General features: G+C 40.3%; 1 protein-coding gene across 17 annotated transcripts in view; it reads right to left on the minus strand.

Moving 5' to 3' along the window:
* The window catches only part of NEDD4L (NEDD4 like E3 ubiquitin protein ligase), a 321,617-nt gene that overhangs the window by 79,635 nt on the left and 228,958 nt on the right, over positions 1 to 13,024 (minus strand). The gene's annotated exons all lie outside the window — the stretch shown is intronic.

Consider the following 13,024-nt stretch of genomic DNA (forward strand, 5'->3'; position numbering starts at 1 on the left):
TTGATAAAAATAACTGCCTGTGAATATGGATGAGATGGGGGAGGGGGTGCATTTTTGGCTGCCCCTGTTTGGAACCCTAGCCCTCTGGCTTGATAGGGCTGAGATATTAATAGGAATAATGCTCACAGGTGCACAGACAAAGCACAGGCATTTCACAGGCCATGGCCAAGGGCTATCTGCCTGCCATGCTAATACTGGGGCTAAAAAAACAAATCCCATTTCAAAATAGAATCAGAGAATGTGATCCTTAGGAGGGACCTCAAAAGTCATTCAGTGCAACTAACATCTGAGACTCGAATCTCTATCCATCCCTCTCAAGTGGTTGGCTCGCCCTGCCTGGTTCTGAATGTCATAGTGAAAGGGGTTTTGGATGAATATATGCCTAGTTTAAAATCCCAGGTCTTATCTAGAAATAAATGAATAATCAAAGGCAAGTTTCTTACTCACCACCAAAGGTCAATCTTTTCATTTGTCAAATGGGGATAAAACAACTTTATCTTGCAAAGTCACTGGATATTAAATGGGACGATTAGAGTCAATAGGTGTTATTCCTAACACAGGGTTTCTCTACCTCAGCACCAGAGGCAATTGAGGCTAGAAAAGTCTGTTGTAAGGGTCTGCCTAGTTTATACTCTGTAGGGTTTTTAGAAACACCTCTGGCTTTTACTCATGGCATGCAATAGCAACTTCTGTCCTCCAGCTATGACAGCCAAAAATGTCTCCAAATATTGCCAAATGCCCTGGGGGTGGGTGAGGAGAGGGAGATGGGCATGGATGGGACAAAATGCCCTGCCCTCACCCTGTAAGGTGCTCTGGGTCGTTCTGTGAGAGTATTCATTTTCCTTTATCTCTACCCCTGAAGTACCAGGGAAAGAAGAGTAACTTCATTTTTATAACTAGAAAGTGGTAAAGCTGGGATTTGAACCAGGGTCTCACTCCAACACTTATATTTGTTTCTATAACACTATGCTATTTCTTAGTGGTACATCCCTTTACATAGAGATCGGGCAGCTGAATCACTTATTTGAAGAAGGATATCCTTATATACTTATCCTCCAGTTGGCTTCTTTAAATGGGTACACTTCTCAGAACTTATGAAATAAACTTTTCTGTCATATCAGTTTCTCTTGCCCTTAGTGTCAATTTTAGACAAAACAGTAATTTGAAATTTTCTGTAATGACCTGTAAGTCAAGCAATAGGCACCGACTTTCAATTTAGAGACTGAAAGAAAACAGAGCTACACACAGTGCAAACCTTGCCCACCCGACCACACACTCAATCATCATTAAGCTCCTTGCATTCAATCGTACTCACTATGCTGAATGAAGGGGGGGAGGTGTTTTGACTACTGTATCCAAAAAGAAACTATAAACAAGACTTCTACAGACCGAATCCCTTTCTTTTCTTTCCTGGATGACTCTGAGGACCAAACACCTGTGAAAGGAAGCACTGAGTTCTATTTCTGGCCCTGCACCTTTTGAAATGGTGACCTGATAAAGTTAATTTGTCTGAGCCTCAGTGTCCTCATCTGCAGTGAGGATAATAACAACACTGAGATGTGGTTGTGAGGATGAGCACTTTCAGATGGAAAGAACCTGGAGAGGATCACCAGTTAGGTGCCTTGGGTTCATGAGATGGAAGGTACTAGTAAACCTGAAGAAGTTTCTCAAGGGTACAGAGTGCAGTAAAAACGTGTAGGTAAGTTGGAGATAGTAACCTTCCCAGATGTTTGCATGACACAACTCACTTTAAGCTGCAAATCAACAACAATTAGTATGTATGGGGGACTCCCTCTGTGCCCAGCACATTCTAAGTGCTTCTCCTAACTGGTCTCCCTAATCCCCCTAACAACCAGGCTGCAGGCAAGCAGACTAAAGCACAGACAGGCTAAGTAACCTGTCCAAAGTCAGAGTCAGTAAGGAGCACAGCCAAGATCTAAACTCTTACCCAACATGTGCTGTCTGAACAGTCACGTCGGCCTGGCTGCCTATCTTCAAACCCAATTTCTTACCTTTTATTGTTGCTGGATAAAAATCTTACCCGGACACTAGCACATTCGTGCCTGTTCCTTCAGGACCTAGTTTGTGGGACATATGGCAGATCATAAATGGACTATTTAATAATATTTCAAGAATACAAATTACAAGTTTGAGATTTACTTTGGATGCCACCTTGAGAAAAACTGAGAAGAGTTAACTATGAGACTCTGAAAAATCTTGTAACACCTGAATCCTTCCCAACCTCTCTGTTACCCTAATCCCAATTCATCCCTAAGAGGAGCCACTACAGGAGAAGAGATTGCTCATCTATTTATTTATGAAATATAACATACTGATATCTGTAAAAGCTCTCAAAAGAGTCTACCCACCCACAGAAAATATTTTAGGGCATTTTAAAGCCACAGTAGCTTCAGAGTTAAAGTTTCAAAAGGGAACCGAAATACATTCAATTTATACAAAGACAGAGAAAACATTTTTTAAAAATATATTTTTATTGATTTCAGAGAGGAAGGGAGAGGGAAAGAGAAATGGAATCATAAATGACGAAAGAGAATCATGGATAGGCTGCCTCCTGAAACCCCTCTCCTCCACTGGGGATCGAGACCATAACCCAGGCATGTGCCCTTGACCAGAATCAAACTTGGGAACCTTCAGTCCGCAGGCCGATACTATCTACTGAGCCAAACCAGTCAGGGCCAGAAAAATGTTTTTGATTCATTAGTACATACTATATTTTTCTTTTTAGGCATCAGTCTGTCAAAAAGAGAAAAGTTGGTGTCTAGCAGCCAAGAAATCTATCAGTTATTCATTTTTGACAAACTGGTCTATCCCTCTCTCCCTGCAAAGGGACTGAGACACAGGCACCGTCTCCTGTCCCTTATGCAGGAAGTACATGGTATGTGGACAATTAGCAGCCTTGTGTGGGGAGAGCTCTTCTTTTTACTCTTAAGATTCAAGTAAGAACAGAAATAAAAAAGAACCATAAACTCCAGAACAGTTATTATTGGAACCAGACCAAACTGTTTAACACTGTGCTTTCTTCAACCTTATCACATATAGATGTGTGTATGCACATACGCACTCATGCACACTACAGTTTAGAAGCAAAGTATATGCAAACGTTCACCTGATTTGATTAAAGATAATATTCAGAAGCAAACCACCATCATTAAATGTAACCGCTACATAATCCTCAGTCACGGTACAAATCGTTATTCGTTACAGTCTGCAACTTAACCCTTTATTTATTTCATTTTGAGTGTTGCTGGAAGAAACCTGCCACCCGGCAATGCAAGTCCAGGGACAAAAATACGTGGAGACACTGTCACATAAAAAAGTAACTTAGAAGCCTGGTCTCCATCCAAGGTGAAATGGTATCCCAAGGTGCTGAATGTGTCATCGTGTGCTTGGCCAAGGGGACCAGACAGGGCAGTGTTTGCCTCCTTAGGGCTGTGCGCTGACCAGAGACAGTGAACTCGCCCAGCCCACAGACAGTGTTTTTTATTTTATTTTATATTTTTAAGGAAGACAAGGGAAAAGAGAAGGAAAAGACAAATTTTAAGGCAATGTTCTAAACACTTTATATATATATTATCTTATTTAATTATCCCAATAACCCTGAGGTCAGTACCATTATTAGCCCTATTTTGAAGATGAGAAAAGTGTGGTTTAGAAAACTTAAGTGACCTGCTTAAGTCATTCAGTAAGCAGGGCCAGGGCCCAGGTAGTTACAGACCCAGGTTTCCAACTAAGGCTTGTCTCATTTTCCTATGTGGTCACTGCAGACTTAGTTAGGATAATCAGGGTCCCAGAGATCAACTGAACATCAGGCACCCTGGATTCTAATCAATACCATGCATTACAACTCAGAGAAATTCAGATTCTCTTAAAATAAACCAAAGAACTTATATACTTATATGTATAGCCCATGAACATGGGCAATAGAGTAGTGAAGACCTAGGGGGTAGGTAGGTGCTGGGAGGAGGGAAAATGGGGGGTGGGGAAATGAGAGATATCTGTAATATTATCAACAATAAAAAATACATTTAAAAAATACACAGAAAAATTATTTTTCTATTTAAAGGGATATTTCTGTAGTTTATACTAAGACATGACATTCACGTAAACAGATTGAGCTAGGATAAATTCAAATTACCCAAAATGATATAACACGATATTGTAATAGATTGATTCTTCTGTAAATTTAAGCTGTTTCCTTGATTTTATTTCTTACCCTTAATCACTGATTTACAGAAGTGATTCTACCTGTACTTGTTAGCACAGAGGCATTATCTTTGAATTGTTTCCCTTCAGGAGTCTGAACTACTATTTTATTAGAGAAGAGAAACTGACCAAAAGACAATGGCACCATCAACATAAGAGGAAAGGATAATACACACAGGAAGGCGCACTTGCAGGAAGCAGCTCTTGGGAAAAGACCCAGAGACAGTGAAGAACAATGGAATGGGAAATAGTCAAGCTGTGAGCTGGGCATGATCAGCTCCTAAATCTCTTGTGGGTCAAATGTTCCAGCAGGCAGAGCCACGGAGGCCAAGTGCACAGACTCAGGGGCTGGGACCATCACTGCGGGTACCACTTTCTGGCTCTTGGGATCTAACACGACCTTTTTCTCTTGACTCATTTTACACGTACAAGTGTTCTCTTCCAGCAAAAGCACAAGCAACCTCGGGCAGGCACAGTTTTATGTATCTTTGTATCCCCGCAGTGCCTAGCAACAGCACGACACACAGTATGTTCGCAATGATCCCTCGATTTAACTTCAGAGTCAAACAACCCCTGTAGGATGGAATATGAATTCGTTGCCTATCTCTGAAGGCGGTCCCAAGTGTTGAAAATGGGTGTAATAGGCTAAATCATGACCCACCAGTTCCTAATCCCCGAAAACTGTCAATGTCACCTTACATGGAAAAAGGTTGCAGATGTGACTAAATTAAGGATCCCGAGATGGGGAGGTTCTTTTGGATTATCCAAGTAGGCCCTACATAAACCCACAAGAGTACTTATAAGAGAAATGCAGAGGACGACTTCACACAGGGAGAAGAGGAAGAGGCAATGTGGCCACAGAGGCAGAGACTGGAGTGATGTGGCCACAAGTAAAGGAATGCTGGCAGCCACGAGAGACTGGAGGACACAGGGACAGAGCCTCCAGAGGGAGTGCAGCCTGCTCACATTCTGATTTAGTCCAGTGATAACTTATTTTGAACTTCTGGCCTCCAGAATTGTGAGAAAATAAAGCAAAGACTAGGTTATGTTAAAACTATAAATGACATTGTAAATAAAAAGTAGTTTATTACATGATCATAGCACATGGCAGATGTATTCTTGAGAGAGTGCTTTATTGTACACAACCTGGGTTATTAAAATTACTGTGCTTTTTCATGATGTGGAAGCACACGATATTTACCCCATATGCAACAGTTGACATCTTGCTATTCCAAAGGGGGATTTATTACTATTTAAAAAGGCATTTTGTTCTTTAAATAAAAACCCAGGTAGGCTGGTGCATTAACTACACTAGCACTGATTTTGCCAAGAACAAGACATTCCTCATCTCAGCTTCATAAAATAATTTTAAGAAACATGACCCAGTGGTTAATGAAGAATTCAAAGATGCAATTATCCCCCAACTGGAAAGCAGATCCATGCACGGCATGTACCACATAATCACCGACCAGTTCTGCTCTGGTCAAGTACAATTTCTCTTGTCTTGTTGGACAATTTTCTCTGAACCACTGGTCTCAAATTCCTGGACACTACTCACTTGGATGTGATAAAACTGAGTGAAATGATTCGAGAGAAAAATATTACTTCAGGTACATCCTACCCCAAAGACATGTTAGTATATTTTGGGCTCCCAATAAGTTAAATGTGTAAAAGAGTACAAAATTACATGGGTGTCAATTCCTGTGTTTTTAAGAAAACTATTCCATGGATCAAAAGATCTAGCTTTCCAGACTACAATACTATTTTACAGGCATTTATTTACTAAGTACATTGTATGTAATCTAAGCATCCAATGAATATTAATATCAGGGAGCCAACATTCCATATACTTATTTGTACTAAAGAATAATGTATAATAAGTTCATTAATTCAATACTTGATGAGTATTTAATAGCATATAACGCTTTACACTAGATAATAAGAGTATGAGAAAACTCATCAAACAATCCTTGATCTCATAAGAGCTTAGAGAAAAAGACGTAAAAGGAGACATATGTAGAAGTATCTATAAATACAAGATAGAGGAATATGAGCCACAGGCAAAGCAAAATTAAAGTACAATGAGAGAGTAGAGATAGTGTGACTTGGGTAGGTTTGGTCATATAGGGAGCGGAGGGAACCCCTCCAATAGGAAGAGGAGTCCAGCTCTATGGGATGAGGAGGATGGGCGAGACATGAGCAGAGGGAGGCCCCCTCCCAGGCATGGCCTGAAGAGAGCCCTGCTGAAAGGCAAAAACCCGGAAAGCCTGGGTAACCTGACCAAGGAAGGCCTAGAGCTCCTGGAGGCATGTGGATTCCAGTGGCAGGAACATGGGAAACCACAGAGGCAGCAGCCAGAATGGATGCCGAGGTTCTGGAAAACAACTCAAGGTCAGTTCATCTAAGTCCTGCAACCACTTGGAACTCAGAAGGACTATATTGTTTAATTTTCTGTGTGCTTTTGCAGTTCAAGTTCACAGGTACCAATGGGTCTTCTTGTGAGAACTGGAAGGTGCCAGTAACTATAAGGTCAAGTCCCCCCTCTCTTGTAGAGATGAGAACTGAGCACCTCTTGGGGACCCCCAGAGCTGTGCTCTTTCATGTAACTTTTTGCACTTGGGGGTTAGAGATAACTATGGCCAGACAGCTTATTCAATCTAGCTTCTTAAATTGATTAAATTCTAGGTAAGAGAAAATAACTTGGGTTACTTCTTTCTAAATAAAAGCAGGGATGTGTAGGGATGTGTGGGAGTGTGGGTGTTGTGGTTTGAAGGACAGGAGGGAAGGGTAAAATTACACGTTCTCTCAGCCACTATCAGCTGCTGGCAAATGTTCACTGCATTCATGGGGGGGGAGGGGGGGGCAGGGCAGTCCTGAATATTCCTGTTTCACTTAACAATTATTAGTGGTGAATTTTTGGTCCTGACTTAGTTTCACCCAACTATGCTTCAGTTTTAAAAACTGGTATTTCAGATTAGCTTATGGGAAAAGATCAAACATAAAGATTAGTGCTGTCTTTCTTGGGCCAAGATTGTACCATGGGCCCAAATCCATGCATTGTATGCCAGTCACTTGGTACACTGGGAAAATAACCAGATGCAGTTATTCACAGGGCTAAGAAAACAGCAACTGACATGAAATCAGACAAATCAGTCCATTTAAAACTGAACCTATGGTGTTGGATGTATTATATACTCTCACTGATTTTAATATAAAAATATTACTCACCAATTGCAAAAAATTGCTCACTACTTTCCAATTCTCTCACCTTCCTAGACACAGAGAAGACAACACTTCCCTGCCCTCTGGCAGTCAGGCATGGCCATATTACTTGTTTGGGCCAATGCATTCTGACAAGAGGTGATGAGAGGTGACAGTGACATCACCTCTGAGTTGAGGCTGTGCAAAGCTCCTGTACAACCTTAGGTCAGTCTTGGTCTCTGCGCCACCACGTAGATCAGAATGCCTGTCCACCTATATTGACAGGTAATAAGAGTGAGAAATAACCCTTTGGGGGTTAAGCCAATTTGGGGCATCCCAACATACCTCTCTTTTCAATAACCATCACCAGCAGGCTTCTCAATAGACAGGGTGCTATTTTGTGGGTAAAGGACAAGTCTATGAGACAGAACGCCATATGTCTACATAAACAAACAGTTTCTTTTCATCAGAGAGAAACTGGTTACAATTCTGGTCCACATTCCAGCAGCACTAATCCTGGGCTTTAAAGTCACATTCATATATTTTTCTCACTCTAAATTGTAAAAGGCATGGCAGGCATTCTTTCCTCACATATCATTTCTAATAACGTTGCTTCATATAAACACTATTTTCATATGCAACAAGATAAGGGATTACCTATCTATTTTTAGATGCCCTAGCAGCTCTAAGCCTGGCCAATGCTGTTTATATACATTCGGAACAACCTCGGAGCTTTCACACTGGTTATTGTTTCACGTTTGCCAAGCATGAGATTTCGGCAGTAGCAATGCATCGTGCAGATGACAGGAAGTGTATCTATTTCGTCCTGCATTTATGAAGTCCACTACAATGGGTTTGGATCTATTTTAGACTGCCCAGTCCAACAATGAATGTGAATCTATTTTTACAACAAATACTTTGCACTAATAAGATTAGCAAAAGAAATCTGGTCACCGTACATTCCTACTGAACTTCCTAATTATTAAACTGCATGATAAATGGTTGGTCTGCCAGTCACTTCTTTGTTTCTTCATTTCTTCAAGAAATATTTATTTAGTGCCTGTTTTGTGCCACGCATGTAGTAGGCTCCAAGCATCCAGAATCTAATATCAATCTGTGGGTTTATAATATTAACTTATCAAAATATCTGTCAGATCACTAGATAGTTGGCAGTTATGTGAATTTTGTTTTAATAGTGCAAATGAATGAATATTAAATACATCACTTTTAATTGCAGAATTTGATAGATAAGGAATGAAGTTCTTGAAAGTCAATTCAATTAATTTTACGAAGGAAATAATGATTATTAATGGTATATAATGCTGGGGTAAGACCTTAGGTTCATGAGAATCTGAAAACTTGTAAAGAGCGGTACAGATATTCACACTCAGCACACAGGGATTTTATTAATTGGGTAGGCCTAAGGTATACAGATAGCATGCACAGAAGACATTCTCCAGCCTTAGACTAAAAGCCCTTAGGAAATACGCGGTAACGAGGAAAAGCTTCCTTCCCTCCCTTCGTACTGACAGTGGCTCTTGCTTCGGTTGCCATCACCACCAGCAGCTACCGGAGCTGGAGGAGTGGCCTCTGTGTGTGGGTGGCTGACTCAGTTCACACCTCCAGAGGCATGCTCTGTGCATACTGCATGCAAAACACGTTTCTGCTCAGAACCTTACTTTAAAAAAACACACCTTAAGAGCAAATTCTAGACATCAAGTTAGTAAGAATACATTAAATTCAATGCTTTGGTTCATTGGCTCACAACCTTTTCTCTATCCAGACCTGACATTCTTATTGGGCCTCAGGAGCACCCAGGGTTAAAGCACCAAGAAAAAGCTGCTTGTTCTCCTCACTCTCACTCAGCTGCCCCTCTGGAGATGTAACTGAGGGTTAAGTCATCAGAGCAAACACCTTGCACCTGAAATAATTTAGACACAAAGTAATCATCTGTAAACATTAGCAATTTGTTATCAATTTGACTTGAGAAAACAGTCACAGCTGATCTCACACACTTGTCACCACAGCCATTTAGGTCATCCACTCATTTTTTTAAGACAACCAATGTAGATAAGTATGCAGAGTAACTTAGTGGTACTACAGTACAAAGATTTAAATGATCAGAATGAACTAGCAAACACTTTAAATTATAACTATACGTAAGCCCAGGATGTAGTGCCTAATTTCAGGCCTTTGTCTTGTCTGGACACTCACGGTTGTACCTCTGTACCAGTGGAATCTACACTACAAACTCGAGCTAAGAAGAACACCCCATTAATCTCATGCTTCCTTTCGTTTTTTTTTTGGTAGCAAGTTGGTAATATTTATCTAGACCACAGAGGAAGTTATACAGCAAATAGGTTTACAACACATTTTCACTAGGACCTCACTATTTTTTTTTAAAGAATAACCCTCAGTGGTGCTGTCGGTACATAGCTGGTCAGTAACTATCATAGGCTTTTGGAAATAAAGTCAATATTTAATCAAAACTTCTCTTTTATTTTGCAAACAGCAAACCAACTATCTCAGTAGACAGCACAACTATAAAATACTACAATTAAATCACTCACTTTTCCTTTCTTTCTTTACAGAAGGAAATTTGGTCATAAAACTATTACTAACTCACATGGAAGCCCACCTCACAGCCATACATAAGCTGTCTGATGCTTATCTCCAGTTTAAATTGCATTGTGCATTTTATGGTAAGTTTTCTTAAACTAGGAGACTACTCACAATTGTTCACGTTTTGATTTGATGCATTTAAAAAATCCTACAATTAAAAATAAGAAAGGATAGAATCCAGTCTTTCAACAGATGTTTTCTCTCTCTTGATGGTTTGGCAGACAGATTTGTGTCCATTTCACTTGTTTATGATACCTTAATGTATAAACACTATATTTTTCACAATGAACCTTGAAATAAGGAGTAACATGAGTCTCCTCCACAGCCTACTATTAAATTTTTCTCAGTGTCAGGAGAAGAACAGCAATATTTCAGTGAGAACTTCTGGGTGGGCAAATTAGTCAGGCATGAATTAGCAAAGTTCTACTGTAATTTGATTTTAAAGCTTATTTCCTTGTAATATTGAAGATCATACTCAGCTGTAAATAAATCTGGAGCATGAACTAGGCACACGATTATCATTTTTGCCTTTCTCTCTATTTTTTAATGGTTGTAAGAGAATTCTCCCCACCATCTGTGTTAGAAAGAACAAATGAGCACTCTGCCATTAGCTCCCTGATTGTTATTCCTAGCAAAACACAGGCATGAGCGTCATGTGGGCACACACAAAATTTATAAAAGGAGACGCATCAGAATGAACGCCCCAACACAGTGATTCAATTGTCTATCAAGTTTGATGTTGCCTAAGGAAGCAAATGGAAATATGCATTATAAGATTCTTTTAGATCTCATTGTGCAAAAATATTTATATAACCAAGATTTATGGATAATCTGAGAACATGAAAGACAATGTAAACAGGGGTTTGATTCTGCTATATCAAGTCAGAACTTAATTTGTTAAAAAATTACTCGTAGATCATGGGGACAAATGTCACCTTGGAGGCTGATGTTCCCTCTAGGAGGCCTACAATGATGTCACTCAGGGGACTCCATGGGCAGGAAGCACATGCTAGAACAGATGATAGACCGCTTTCTTCTCGTAAATGTATTTTACATAAACTTCTTTCAGTTCCACATTTTAAACACAATTACGGACCACAGCTTGGTCCTCTGTGTCTGTAAGTCAAGGATGCAGTTGTCTCAATTCTTTGGAAGAGGGTAAACAGAAATGAATGAGACTGGAATTTCATGCTGGGTGAAGAGCTGCCTTTTTGATCATATAGACCTCTCAGTTAAGCTCAGAGCATTAAGTACAGGATAAAGTTAAATGTCCAGTAAAAAAGTTAAACAAAACAGCATTTTAAAATAGCTCTCAAGTTCTTTAATTATATATCACCACACAGAATCTAGGGTTTACAAGCAGGAGGAAGGGGACAACTTCACTGGGATAACAGATAGCTTGGTAACCATTTAGCACCCAGCACCCCTTTCTCTAGCGCTGAGCAATTAAGAAATCCTTTGTTTAAAGCAACTACACTGAACATTTATTTTTTTAAAATATATTTTTATTTATTTCAAAGAGGAAGGAAGAGGGAGAGAGAGATAGAAATATCCATGATGAGAGAGAATCATGGATCGGCTGCCTTCTGCAAGTCCCCCACAAGGGATCAAGTCCACAACCCAGGCATGTGCCCTTGACCGGAATCAAACCTGGGACCTTTCAGTTTGCAGGCCGACGCTCTATCCACTAAGCCAAACCAGCTAGGGCTACACTCAACATTTAAAACATAATGTAGTTCTTGACCCTGAAATATATTAGCATGTGTGCAAGGGACAGAGTGTGTATGTATGTGATGGGTGTGTAGAGGGGAGAGAAAGCACAAGAATGCCCCTGACAATGCACACATAGAAAAGCACCAGGTCACTAGCACCTAGAAGTAACAGCCAGGACCCCGGCCACGTAGCAGTACCAGTCAGGTTACACATAACCTGTAGGTTCAATGAAAGGATGCATGATAGTGTCCCAAGCATCAGTCTCCATGGCAACAGTGAGGAAGTATTTACAAGGAAACAAAATAGCCAGACATATGGTTTAGCAAAATAGTTTAATTGGTAAGCATCAATGATATAAAAGCTTTCCAAAACAATAAAATTTAGTATTTGACAAACCATCTTTACTGAGAATAACAAGATGATGCAAAATCAGTCTGCCCAGATGTTGCCATAACAATGGATATAATCAGTGATGGAAGCTATCAGCACTTCTGCCTATAGACACTCTCCCTTCCCCATCACTGACAAAAGCTACTCCTGTCCCCAAAACTTTTCATCCCACAAAACCTTTTTCTATCTTGATAACCACTTGCAATAGTATAATAAAGAGATTACTCATATTGCTAGAATTGTCCCTAAATTATTCTTCTTGCATATACTGACTTTCCACTAATACATTTTACTCTTCGCTTCCAAGGCTACAACAGAAGAAACATTTGCCAAAACTACTTTCAGGGGGGAATCAAGATTACTCAAACAACGTCTCTGCAAGCAGCATCAGGTAGCATCTTGGCTAGGATTTGTCAAACTTTCCTAAGGTGGCCCTTATTTTGTTTTTTAATCCTCACCAGAGGACATGCTTGCAGGGAGAGAGAAGGAAAGAGTGGGGGAGAGAAGAAGGGGTGAGGGAGGGAGGGAGGGAGGGAACATCCATCGATTACCTTCTGTATGTGCCCCAACCAGGGACTGAGCCCGCAAGCTAGGCATGTGCCCTAACTGGGAATCCAACAATCAACCTTTCAGTGCACAAAACGCATCATTTCGGCCAGGTAGGTGACCTTGTTTTGATTTTCCCCAGTAGGTCTGCTTGCCATGCCCCCGAAAAATGATAAAAAGTATATGGTTAGTGGATTACTTTGCTAAGGTTACCATAACAAAGTACCACAAACTGGGTGGATTAAACAACAGAAATGTACTAGTATTGTCTCACAGTCCTGGAGGCTAGAAGTCCAAGATCAAGGTGTCAGAGGGTTGGTCCTTTCTG

This window comes from Plecotus auritus (assembly GCF_963455305.1).
Source record: "Plecotus auritus genome assembly, chromosome: 8".
NCBI lineage: Eukaryota > Metazoa > Chordata > Mammalia > Chiroptera > Vespertilionidae > Plecotus > Plecotus auritus.